General features: G+C 42.3%; 1 protein-coding gene across 1 annotated transcript in view; it reads left to right on the plus strand.

The window, feature by feature from the left end:
• The window catches only part of sox6 (SRY-box transcription factor 6), a 757,998-nt gene that overhangs the window by 14,475 nt on the left and 730,435 nt on the right, over positions 1 to 13,088 (plus strand).

A 13,088-nucleotide genomic window follows, 5' to 3' on the forward strand; every position in this document is an offset into this window, starting at 1 on the left:
AAGTCTTGCTGTGGTATTTTATCCTGTTGCTGCCTTTTGTAAGGAGTAGAATTCAATGTTTGCAGGCATTGGAATGCCATTTGCTTTATTAAATTTACCGTAAGAGCTAGCTCGATTGCTAAAATAATAAAAACAGACCCATTTTCCTCATAAATCCTATCTAAAAATATAATTGTGCCTGTTGGAGCTTTGCACCACGTGACTAAATGATATACTGTATCTAATCTACATATCTTTGTATGTCTCTAGAAGCTAATAAATTTCTTCAGCAATAAGGTTCTTTTTAATAGTGCAAAATGCACTTTCCTTCTTCATGAGTATTCCACCCACCATAGTGTTAAACAATTCTATTAGCAGATAGTTTATTACAATGAAAGGCATGGCTGTGCTTGGAGCTGTATAGTCCTACATCCTAAAAGCTCAACTATGGTTTGTACTTTTGATCTGCCCTCAGCCCCCTTAACACCACCACAGGGTCTGAATATTCCTTCAGCGATTTTCCAAGTAAAAACACAACATCATGGCTATGGAAACAGTTTAATTTTGTTGAACTGAATATTTTTTGAATTTAAAAACCATCTCTGAAGCTAATTTTAAAGAGGAATATTCAAATTTGCTTTTGGATATTTTAGTTGTGTTTTCATTCGTGAATTTAAAAAGAAACTTTGATACATTTCTCATGCATGTGAGCCACATCATACATTCAATATCGTAGTTCCAACAAAAAATTAGTTTTACCAAAAAAAAGTGCACAGGGTCAGTCCTTGTGTAAACTTCTGTGAAGAGGCAGTTGCCTCTGAACTTTATAATGAGGATAATGGAGGAAATATATTATAACAGTTAACATTTCAGAACATCAAATTAGGCAGAGACAGACACAAGTGATGATATTGCCCAGATACGGCACTGGGAAATTATTTCTATTACACTAGTTTAAAACTGAGATGGATAATGTGGCTAAACATCCTGATCTATTTAAACATAACACTCTAAAGAAGAAAATTAGGCCTTTGTCATGTGCACATTTGAGTAATTGAGACGGGGCTGTTACCTGGATTTAATTTCAGTTTTACCAGGAAAAGAATCTCAAGTTTTGGCGCCAGACTTCCAAAAGTTCAAGTAATTTATTTTAAAACTAATGTTTAAATGCTACAAAATAATCCAAAATGCCTTCTTTAAAAAAAACTGAATAAGCTAATAAAAATAGCTTTATGTCTTCAGCTAGAATGCTGGAATCTTTTGTACATCTTTCTTGCTTTGTATTTAACCTAGTATTTATATATATATAATTCAAAAATGTAGATGTTTGCTTTAAGCTTATCATAATATGCATATTCAGCACCAACACCGTAAAGTCTATTTTTAATTTAGTCTATTTAGGTTGGAACTAAAGCTGGGCTCAATTTTGACTTTTAGTTTATAGTGATATTGGTTCCAATGCAAAAAAGAGCAGAAGATCTAATTGAAAAGGAGAGTTGGAGTTTTGTTCTTAGTGTTAGCCATGGCTTTACAATTATTTCGTACAGAAGAGCAGTTTTTGATATATTCCATTTTCCATTTCACAATGTTCATGAATGAGTTGAGGCCTTTTTTCCCCTCCCGTGGCATCCCAAACATTTTTCTATTTTGGGGAGCATAATCTATTTCATCCAAAACAAGACGTCAATGATTATCTTGTTTTTATAATTATAATTATTTTATGTTTTGTCAACACTATATGGACAACCACCATCTCCGAACACAGCTGTAAAATAAAGTTGGAGGGGGGGTGGTAAAAAAAAAATTTAGGTGACCAAAAACGAAGCCAAGTATCCCACACCGGCTTGACATTCTCCCACCCACACATACCTGCAACACTAACTTCCTAGTGTCTGGACAGGAAGGGTTGAAAATTCCTCCACTACAGCTGCTGGTGCAGAATCTGCTCTTGTGTCAGCAATCGGGTCAAACTGCGTTGGCGCAACCAGTGTTCGCGTTGTGGGGCCAAGCCAAATATTTTGCCCACTGGGTCTTCAAGTGAAATGAGAAATTTTAATTGAAAAGAAGAATTTCTGTTTTTTGGCCAAACTTTGTGTAACTAGTAGATAATGAAGAGCATACATTATTGGTTAACCCCTCCAAGACTGGTGCAGCTGACTTCCCTGAGAACCTAAACAAAAACGAAAGCTTTCGGTTATAACCACAAATGAATGGAAATAAAAACTGCTTCACCCAATGCTCCATTTTCCCCCATTAATTACTGATAGCAGTACAGACCCAAATCTGGACAACAGACAATTGTCAACTGGTCACTGGTTTGACTTAAATAGAAAGCAAAATTCTGTGAGGCATATAATAGGCAACCAATGCAGAACTGTCCAACCCTGCGCCCCCCCCCCCCCCCTCCCCAAGTTAAAATGACCTCCCAGTGAGTATTAGCAGGTTATTTGACAATACCAGTTTCATATCTAAACACAATACCATCAATTGCTTGAATTCAATGAGCTCATTATCCAGCAGGAGTCACTAGATAGCAATCAGGAGTGAAAATCCCTCCAGGTGTATCTTTACCTTGGAGATGGGTATGGCATCCTATTACCTATGGCACTGCACTAGCTTTAATTTGATTAGTTCGTATCCCACCATGGCAGTTTATGAAATTGATTTTTACTAATTTGTGTATTAGCACCAGAGCAATAAAAGCTGCTGAGGTAACTAATACCTTCAAGGCAGGGAAGCTCCAGACTTCTGCCTGGTTTCGTCTGCACGTGACTGCAGTCCCACACTACACAGCTGACCTTTGATCCCCTCAGGGCAGTGATGGACATCAATGTTTCCCACATCTCAGCAATAAATTTTAAATAATTACAGCGACCAATTGCGAATACCAGGGATATAAGCAAAGCTCTTTCTCATTGTTACCACAGCAAATGATGCGCTAGCACAAGGAGCTTTCAGGATAGCCTCAGATCAAAACATCCAAGTGCTTGCATTTTCCCCCCACTGCCTAGGGTTAGATGCAGAACACCATCCTGTCAATGGTCTTGGAGGAAGGCTCAATAAATCCATGGCTGACATGATGACTCCATTGCTTTGCTACTTCCATCTGTTGAAATGAGTTGTTTTTAATCACTGCCGAGTGTAGGAAGTGTCCCACTGCTTTTATCTGTGATATACCTGATCTGGGAGCTTTTGATGCCGCCATGGGATGCCTGAAAATTTTGAAGTGCAAAATGGTCCACTTACCATCAGGAGACAATCCGAGAGATGCATTGCAAATGTGTATGTTGCCTGCTGTAGCTCCAATTTTTCCTGCTGAGCATTGAGGTTTCAGACCACCCTTCAAGGGTGGATGGTGAAGGATCTTCTTGAGTGCCTAATTCATTAACATAGCTCCTCCACCTTTCCAAAATGTCAAGCCTTCGTATTTGTATGTCAGAACCAGACACTTTGTTGCTAAATCTGCCCATTTGGATTACAAGGTGGAGTTGGTGCTTCTGAATACTGGTGTGCATAGAGAATGGCAGTTGGTATGAAAATACATCTGTTTGAATATTCTAATTAGTGCCCTGCTAGATGGTAGTATGAGCCACTAATTCCTGGTTCAATATAGGGTTACAGCAAGGCTGCCAGGTTTAACCTGGTGCATCTCTTACGTGATGTGGCTGCTACCCACACTCAGCCATTGAATGGGATGCTCATTCTGAGGTAGCTATAATGACATTTGATTGCTTTATTTATTGTCACAAAGGGGACCATGTAAACTAGATGGTTTGCCAAACAGAGTTTCAGTATGTGGCTCTCAAACCTGATTAAACCTGACCTCTGTCTGCAGCACCAGTCACACTCTCATTGAGACAGACATTGGCCTCTAAGCCAGCATAGAAACTGAACACAGGGACTCAACTCATCTGCAGAGGCATGTCAAAATAAAATTTAAAAATCTTCATCAAAGACCACCCAAGCAAAAGTAATTGTTGGAGGGAAGAGAGAAAGCAGTGAAACCACCTGGTTTATTGAAAGAGAATATAGAAACGGTACTTGTGTATTCCTATTCAAGTCATGGACATCAAAACGTCAACAGGTTTGGGTATTAGTTGGCAACATTGACAAGCAAGGCCGCTTTCCAAATTTCAGTAAAAGTTCCATACTTTGTGACCCGGTGTCGAGACACCATTCTGATTTATCTTTTATGAAGCAGATAAGGATTACTGTACCTACAGCTGTGTGAGTGGACTGTTTGGGATGGAGAGAATTTGCATATCAAACAGCCGCATGTGCACGGCAGCACAGTAATTAAAATGCAGTGGTTTGGGCTGTCTGTACTGGCATTGAGGCAGAGTGTTGTTAAAAGTGAGTGCAGTGTGCAGGCGGTTATCCGGCTGCATTTTTCTCCAAATACACTTATAATTTTCTACAAACATTAATGCCAGTCCACGCTCTTGTGTGGTTGACTTGCTTACAATCCAAAACCATTCAGAGTTGAAAGTATTTTTCTCCATCAACCCTCTCATTGTGGGTTTGTGCATTGACTATTTTTATTCTGCTTGTTTGTATTTCCTTTAGCTAAAATGAAAATGAGACCTTTTTCTGTTTGTGTTGAAAGAGTTGTTTCTTTTTCACTTGATTTATTCCCCTTGAATTCCCCCTCCCCATTTAGAAAGCGCTCGGTGTGTTATCCAATTACTGTTACTGGTGTATGGTCTGATATCATTGCTATTATAAACAGTCTGTGTCAGACTCACTGGATGAAGGAAATCAGTTCTTAGTTACTTCTTGAAGAAAGGATCTAAATGTTATATTTAGCGACATGAATTACATCTATTTGAAGGGCACTAACTGTGCAACATTTAAAAATAAACAAATAAAAACAGTACATACATAATATATAAATACAGTTTTCTGCTTTCATTCAGATACTTTATTTTCATTAAGTTTTCTTTAAAAGTCAATTCATGTCTCTTCTAAAAAAATGAATTCACTGGTGCACTCATCAAATTGTATTTAAAACTTGCAATGTGATTGTTTTCAAAGGGCCTAATGGAAATTCATTGCCTTAAACTATTACCCAGTGTCTCTTGTTTCTACAAAGTGATTCCCAACTGAATCGCTGTTACAATTAGCAGAGGAGTTTAGTCTGTGATAAGAATTGCTCTGTGGAGTTCCTTAGTGCGTGGTCATGACTGCCGGCTGTATTTCCCATGTGTTAAGCAAATTCGTTTCAAGAGTTTTGCACTTAATTTGCTGCACTATTGACGTTCATTCTTTCAGACAATCCACCCTCCATACTCCTTCCTTTGATTCGAGTTCCTTGCCACCTACCTCCAAGCTTTTGAAACCCCCTGGACCCTCTTAGTTTGGTTTGTGCTGTTATCTAGCTCCTCTGGTTCCATGTTCCTTTTTTTCCTCTTGCTTAGTGTCCTTTATTTTCCTGTTGCCCAACAAAGCTGGCTGAAAACTTTTACGTGAATAGTCCAAAGAAATTTGAATTGAAACTTGAATTGAATTACGGGCAGCACGGTGGCACAGTGGTTAGTACTGCTGCCTCACAGCGTCAGGGACTCAGATCCAATTCCAGCCTTGGGTGACTGTGTGGAGCTTGCACTTTCTCCCCGTGTCTGTGTGGGCTTCGTCTGGGTGCTCCAGTTTCCTCCCACAGTCCAAAGATATGCAGGTTAGGTGGATTGGCCATGATAAATTGCCCCTTCGTGTCCAAAAGGTTAGGTCCAGTTACTGGGTCATGGGGATAGGGTGGGGGCGTGGGCCTGGGTAGGGTGCTCTTTCCAAGGGTCAGTGCAGTCTTGATGGGCCGAACGGCCTCCTTCTGCACTGTAGGGATTCTATGATTCTACGATTGCTGCTAGTGCGACTTGCCTTAACTCTAAGAACTAATATTTTAAATAAATAGTAAATATTTTTGTTGACAAAAATTACTTAAATGATGTGTGCAGGGGACTATAAACATAGTGCAGTGGTTTACTCCTCATCTGTATTTAAACTAGGAGTGCTCCATGCCTCAACCGGAATAGTGCTCTACTTTCCAGTATTGCTATTCAAAATTCAGGAAATAAACAGACGACTAACTCTTCCCACTGAAAATGGGAATACTTTGATTTTGGCCAGGTTTGAAGTGTGTAATGATAATTGCAACAAATGCAACCTGCAGGAGATAATTCTTTGAAAGAATGTTTTATAAATATCATTTTTTGAACTAATTCCAAATCCCTCACATGGAATGATTCAATAAAAAGAATTTTTTTTATGACATTGTACCTAATATGGGAACTAGCAATGGTAAATACTGTCAGATCCTCAGCATCATCATGTGCCTGTAGCTGAGCTGCTTTCTTGTCTGCCCAAGAGAAAGAGGAACACAGATTTTCGTACTTTATTTAGTAAGTGTTTTGCTTCTCTTAAAGGGAATTGCTTCATTTGTTGATGCCTACGGTTGTTCCCATTCAATTTCTTTGAGAAATGGCAATGCCTGCGATGGGGGAGAAAAAGAGTTTGTTAACCTGATCTCATATTTTCATGTCTGTGAAGAGACGGCACGACAATAACACATTACCTTCAAATATTATTTTTGACCTAGTACCTTCATACACATTACTGAAGAGAGCAGAAAAGTCTATAGAAGAGAGTTTTGCAGAAGTAGCCATATGGACGCAAAAAGTTAACTATTTCTCTTTCCATAAATGCTGCCAGACCTTAGTTTATCCAGCTTTTTCTGTTTTTATTTCAGATTTCCAGTAACCACAGTATTTTGCTTTTACTGATGGGAAATTAATGCAAAGTAGCAAGGGGAAAATTAGGAGAGCTAATTGACTGCACGGTAAAAGATCTGATGGGGGAACAAAGCTGGGGGTGGGGAGCAGAGTTTTGAGAGACAGATGCAGAGGGTGAAGTTACTGCTATCGAAGGTGGGACAGAGGGAAAGGGCATGCGTTGCAGGTCAGAGTCAGGGGAACTGCATGCACAAACTGGGATGTAGAAATAGAGGAGGCTATGGGGAAATCTTGAAATGACAAAGTATCTGTATTGTATTCCATGCCTTGGGAGAAAATGGTTGTCATATTATAGAATTTACAGTGCAGAAGGAGGCCATTCGGCCCATCGAGTCTGCACCGGCTCTTGGAAAGAGTACCCTACCCAAGGTCAACACCTCCACCCTATCCCCATAACCCAGTAACCCCACCCAACACTAAGGGCAATTTTGGACACTAAGGGCAATTTATCATGGCCAATCCACCTAACCTGCACTTCTTTGTGACTGTGGGAGGAAACCGGAGCACCTGGAGGAAACCCACGCACACACGGGGAGGATGTGCAGACTCCGCACAGACAGTGACCCAAGCCGGAATCGATCCTGGGACCCTGGAGCTGTGAAGCGATTGTGCTATCCACAATGCTACCAACTGACAAGGATGTGGGATTGGGCATGTCTTATGAACAATGCAGGTGGCGGACTTTGTGAGTTAGAATTATGTTGTAGTGTATGCCATCGTAGTCGACTGTCCTTCGATTCAAGAAGGGTGTCTTCTCAGGGGTCGCCAGTTTCTGCCATGGATCTTCATGTGACGGAACAGATCGATTCTCAAATTTTGATTCGCAAATATATATTTTTAATATATATTTTTAGTAGAGCTTTTCCATTTTACAAATAATGTACAAAATGGGTACAGACCCGTATAAATGCTTCTGTGCACATTAGTACAGAAAAACACAGAACACCCACACTATTGGTTCAGCTTCATCATTAATCTTGGTGCATATGTTATACCAGAGGAAAAAACGCTAAGGGGATAAACCAGAAAATGAGTGAGCCGTGGATAAAGCCATGAAAACATGGTGAAATTGTGCACACCTTCACGTGTAGTAATTGTTCAAACAACCAAAAAGAATATAGAATAAGATTTCTGTGCAATGCTGGGTCACGCACCAAAACATACCTCCCCCAGCTCCTATTATACCAGATGCACCAATCACACAGTATAACGGGTGCCAGCGAGGATGGAGAATTTGGCACTCAGCCAAATCTCCCAACCACTGCAGCGGGACCGGAGAATCCTGCTGCCGTGAACGGACGAAGAACCCCGCCCCATGTCTTTTCCTTGGACATGAGACCTGGTGCCAGTTATGGATGCTTGACCCGCAGGTATTTGAGCTCATGGGGTAGTGCGTTCCGGAGTGCAGGATTTGCTTCTGTTTTTTTCCTCCTCTGTCACTGCTCTGCCTCATTGTTAAAGTGTTGTGGCTTAAAGCGTGATGCGGCTTGATGGATAAGTTCATGCCATCTTGAATGACTGGCAGCAAACTCATCCCAGTGATTAATGTCAATGCTGACATGTTTCTAGGAGAGCTTCAGAGTGTCACTGAAGCATTTTTGTTGTCCTTCCCTGGAACGCTTGGCCATTTGAGAGTTGAGAAAACAGGATCTAGCACAGGGGGAGACACTTTTCGGTCATCTGGACACAGGCTGGGATTTTCCGTCACATTCTTAGTGGGCTTGATTGGCGATGGGAGGGAAAAGTCCTGCGAGAGGCACAAATCATATTTTGCATCAATGCAAAGGCGTGATGTGATTTTCCCTGTACCCGTCAGGAACCCCATTATCATAAATTTAAATCAAATTATCTGGCCTCAACACCTGATAATCCCCCCCCCCCCCCCCCCCCCCCCCCCCTCAGTTAGGTACCCATGATGTTGGCATGAGGCCACCCAACATGAACTACAACTGGTCTCCCATAGAGTGCACCTGATGGGCAGACAGGCTGGCAGTGCCCGGGGCAGTTCCAGGTGTGGTGTCAGAGGGTGGTTCTGGAGGTGTCGCTTGTGAGGGGTTTGCGGGCATGGGGGGTGTTCTATTTTAATTTCTGTGCACCCAGAGAGCCTTTAAAAATGGCATCCTGATCTTTAAAAAACTAAGTTGTGGCCCCTGACCTCTGGAACCCACCCTTTGGACTTTTATTTTGTAAGTTCCTAACGATACGGCGGAGAAAGCTGCCGCTGATGCCCACGCCTTCAATGCCACTTTTCCTGCCACAGCCACACTCTTTAAAAAAAAAGGGAAAAGTTCCACCCACAGTACCCAGTCCATCAAATTAAATTTTGCAGGAGTTTTGTCTGAATGATTGGACGCTGAATCTCTGGGCCAGAAGAACTTTTTTGTGAGAGATATGCTCTCCAAATCAAATCAGGTAGAGTTAGACTGAAGAATGGATAGTCTATGATGTGAAAACCATGAACCTTGGTTGCTTGTTGAAGTGAATTGTTTCACAAAGGCACAATCAAAGGATTAATTTTTTGTGGTGCTTATCAAATGAAAGGGTCCTGGTAGAGTTAATCAATTGCTCCATTACAGGGGCGGCACTGTGGCGCAGTGGTTAGCACTGCTGCCTACGGCGCTGAGGACCCAGGTTCGATCCTGGCCCTGGGTCACTGTCTGTATGGAGTTTAGAGATTCTCCCCATGTATGTGTGGGTTTTACCCCCACAACTCAAAGATGTGCAAGGTAGGTGGATTGGCCTTGCTAAATTGCCCCTTAATTGGAAAATAAAATTGGGTAACTACATTTTTTTTAAATTGCTCTATTGCGAAGTGCATTGGCTCCATTGCTAAGTGCATTGGCAAAGTAAAACCAGCCTAGCAGGCCAAAACGACCCCACATTCAATACTTTCTCTGGAACTTTACCCAGCATAATTTAGCACCTTCAAGAGAGGAAGGGCGAAAACTGAAGAAAAAGGTGTCGTAGGCATCTTGCCCAACTAGTGCTTGAACAGGCTGAATACTGAAAGGATCTTATCAGCATCCTTTTTGGTGAACAGTGACACCTCACTGCTCAGATTATAAGCTTACGTGCAGTTATTTTAGCCACTACAACCAGATTTCATTCAAGCTTGCACCCTGCATTGAAGATCAGCAGCAACTGGTTTAAATAACTTTGAAATTAGTGTCGTGTTTTGAAACTGTAGCAATTGGATCCTCTGAAGAAGAGGCAGATATTGTCAGCATCAGTAGGATGTCCTCTAAATGGAAAACTTTTAAAATAGTGGGTTTAAAACCAGAATTGCCCAGGCTTAACAGTAATGTACTTACATTATGTGGCATAATCCTTCCCACAAATATCCATACTCTAAGGGGCCATTTAGCAGTTACTGTGCAGCTGTTACACAACGTTTTAATTAACTCTTGCCCCTTTCCCGTAACATTGTGGTAAAACAGCCTGAAACAATCTGTATGTTACTTATTGCAGACATTGCTGAATGATGTGGAGCTGCCCTTCACTAACAGCAATGCAAATTCATGGGGGAAACATTATTAATTGCATACTCAATAACAGGGGCTAGGAATAATAATAAAAGAAAAAAAATCATTTAAACACTTGTGCTCATGCCTCCCGAGAGTGTTTAAAATAATTAGCTTCATTCCCCTCTTAAATAAGCAATTTCTTTGCTAACGTGTTCTGCTGGCACTCTGTCTCAACCCAACTGTATCTGTCTCCAGGTCAGGTTTGACAAGGCACCTATCATAATTTTCATTGCACGCTGTACTGTCTCGCAAGCCGGGTTAGACGTGAGGTAGGTGGCAATTCACAGCTCTTGCTAGCATTAATAAAGCCGCCTTAGGAATCGAACTCAAGCTGTATCAACTGCCAAACCCTTCTTCAAAAGACACATTAACCCATTAACGCCAATGCCACAAAATTCCTCTTTGCAATTTTTTGCCGTACAAAGGCTTCCTTGTATCACACACGCACGCACACACACACACACAATCTGTAGTTGAGAATCTTAACTGTATTCATTTTGTAATTTTAAAATATTTTATATCCTATATTTATTATTTAAATATTAATTATTTGATTGGCTGGATACCACCCAGTTTGTTGCTGCATTTGAACAATGCTTTGGTTAGGCCATAGCTGGAGTACTGATCACTATGTTTAAGGAGGATATACTTGCATTGGAGGATCAGCAAAGATTCCAGGCCACTGGCTGCAAAACCAGCAAGAGCTCCATGTTGCCTCTTTTTGGGATGGTCTACTTAATCTTGTTTCACCCCGCACCTAACGGCCCAGCAGCAGGCCTTCCCCTGGAATCAAGGATTCTGGGGCTGAAGCCCTGCACACTGCGAGCTGTCAGCTGATCAGAGAGCAGCAGGTCTATTGAATGCCAGGAGTACCAGGCTGGCTGTTGCATCAACAGCGGTCACTGCCTGCCTAGTAGCACAGACATTCAATATGGGTCTTTGATCCTGCAGAAAGGCCTTGCTGCTGGCCTGTCAAGTGCCTGAGTAGAAAAGATGCCCACAACCTTCTGTAAAGAGGTGACGTGGGTCTTGCAAGCTTGCGGCCGTCTCCCCTGTCAGCTCCACAAGATTACACCCAGGGTTTGTTTGTTATGCTCCCTGCATGGTTAGTCCCCTGCCCATTACTTTTTTGATACTTGTGGTGGCAGGATGAGCCTCGTAAGTTGACATTAATTGACCACCTACTGGTGACCATGCGGGAAGGCAATCAACAGGTCGTCCTGCCACGGACTTACTCGGAAAGGAGGCTGAAAGGTGGTGAGGCCCCCTCCCACTTAACCCATTTAACCCCTGATTAAATGCCCCCGCCACCAAACACACCACAAGATTTGAGCCGATGAGCAAATTGGGTCTATACTTTATGGAGTTTAGAAGCATGAGAGATTATCTCACAGAACCATATAAGATTCTGAAGGAGCTTGACCGGGTAGACACTGAGAGGTTGTTACCCTTGGAACCTAGAACACAGAGGCACAGTCTTAGAATAAGAGGTCTGCGTTGACGAACGTTTTTCACATGGAGGATTGTGAATCTTTGGAATTGTGTTACGGTGCTCTACTGTTGAATATATTTAAGGACAATAGAGACAGACTTTTAGTATCTTCGGGATTCAAGGGATATGTGGAGCATGCAGGAAAGTGGAGTTGAGGCAGAATATTAGCCATAATTATATTGAATGGTGAAACAGAGGCAATATGTCTATTCATGCTCCTATTTCTTGTATTCTTATGAACTTGTCCTTGGGTCAGCATGTCCAATAAAATTGGAAACATACTTTTTTTACTAAAAATATTGCCCAAGGGAAATTTTCATGAATAATTTTAAGCTACCATTGTACCAAATGCGTGGAGCCATTCTTCCCATGTTTATGGCAGTACTGGATGACATTGTGCGCAATCGTGAGAGATCACTTACGAGATTTACGATGCGCATGACGCCTCGTGAGATTTCATTTGATCTCGCAAGACGTCGCAATCTTGATCCCTCACTGGGCAGCATCCAGATTTGCATATTTAAGTGAGCAGTTAGCTTAACTTAAACATGTCTGTGCCGGAGTCTCCCAAGGCCTGGGATTGAATGCCCACACCTGGGAGAACTCGCTGTGATGCCATTTAGCACTGGTTTCCACAAATGGAGAACAGGCATAATGGCACTTGAAAGGGGGTCTCCCATGTGGTCAGAGGCCCCCGGGTGGTTGAGCTCTGGACAGGATGATACACTGGCACTCCTGATGCAACTGCCAGTGTGCCCAGGTGGTACTGCCAGGCTGGCAGAGGCACTGGCAGGTGCATTGCCAGGGTGCCAGACTGGCAGTGCTAAGGGGCCTGGATGCCAGGTTGCTGGGATTGGGTACAGGGCTACCCTGCTCTTATGAGGTGAGGTGAGGGGGGTAACTGGTAATTTGGGGCATGGGGAGGGGGGGGTGCGGGGGGGGGGGGGGGGGGGTTGAGAGATCAGGGCAACATTTAAAAATGGTGCCCCGATCTCTTCCTGTACTGACGAGTTGAGCTGGTCAGTGTGGGAAGTGAGGTAAGTTCAGCCTCCACGGGGCATTCCCTGCAGAGCCCCTCCCAAAAAAAAACAAAGTCCTGTTTGATGGAGGGGTCATTCTCGGCACTGCAGGCCCCGAGAAACACCCCGCTATTCGTGCTCAAAGTGGGACTTTTGTCCGTTAAACGTGCCCATTAAAAAAATTTAAAATAAAAATTGCAAAATTATGACTTATTCCATCCCAGGAAACATCTGACATACTCAGTGTAGAGCTATGCTGGGCCACTTTAAATAAGAACCACACTCTGTT

Source organism: Scyliorhinus canicula, chromosome 9 (genome assembly GCF_902713615.1).
Source record: "Scyliorhinus canicula chromosome 9, sScyCan1.1, whole genome shotgun sequence".
In the NCBI taxonomy this organism is placed as follows: Eukaryota; Metazoa; Chordata; class Chondrichthyes; order Carcharhiniformes; family Scyliorhinidae; genus Scyliorhinus; species Scyliorhinus canicula.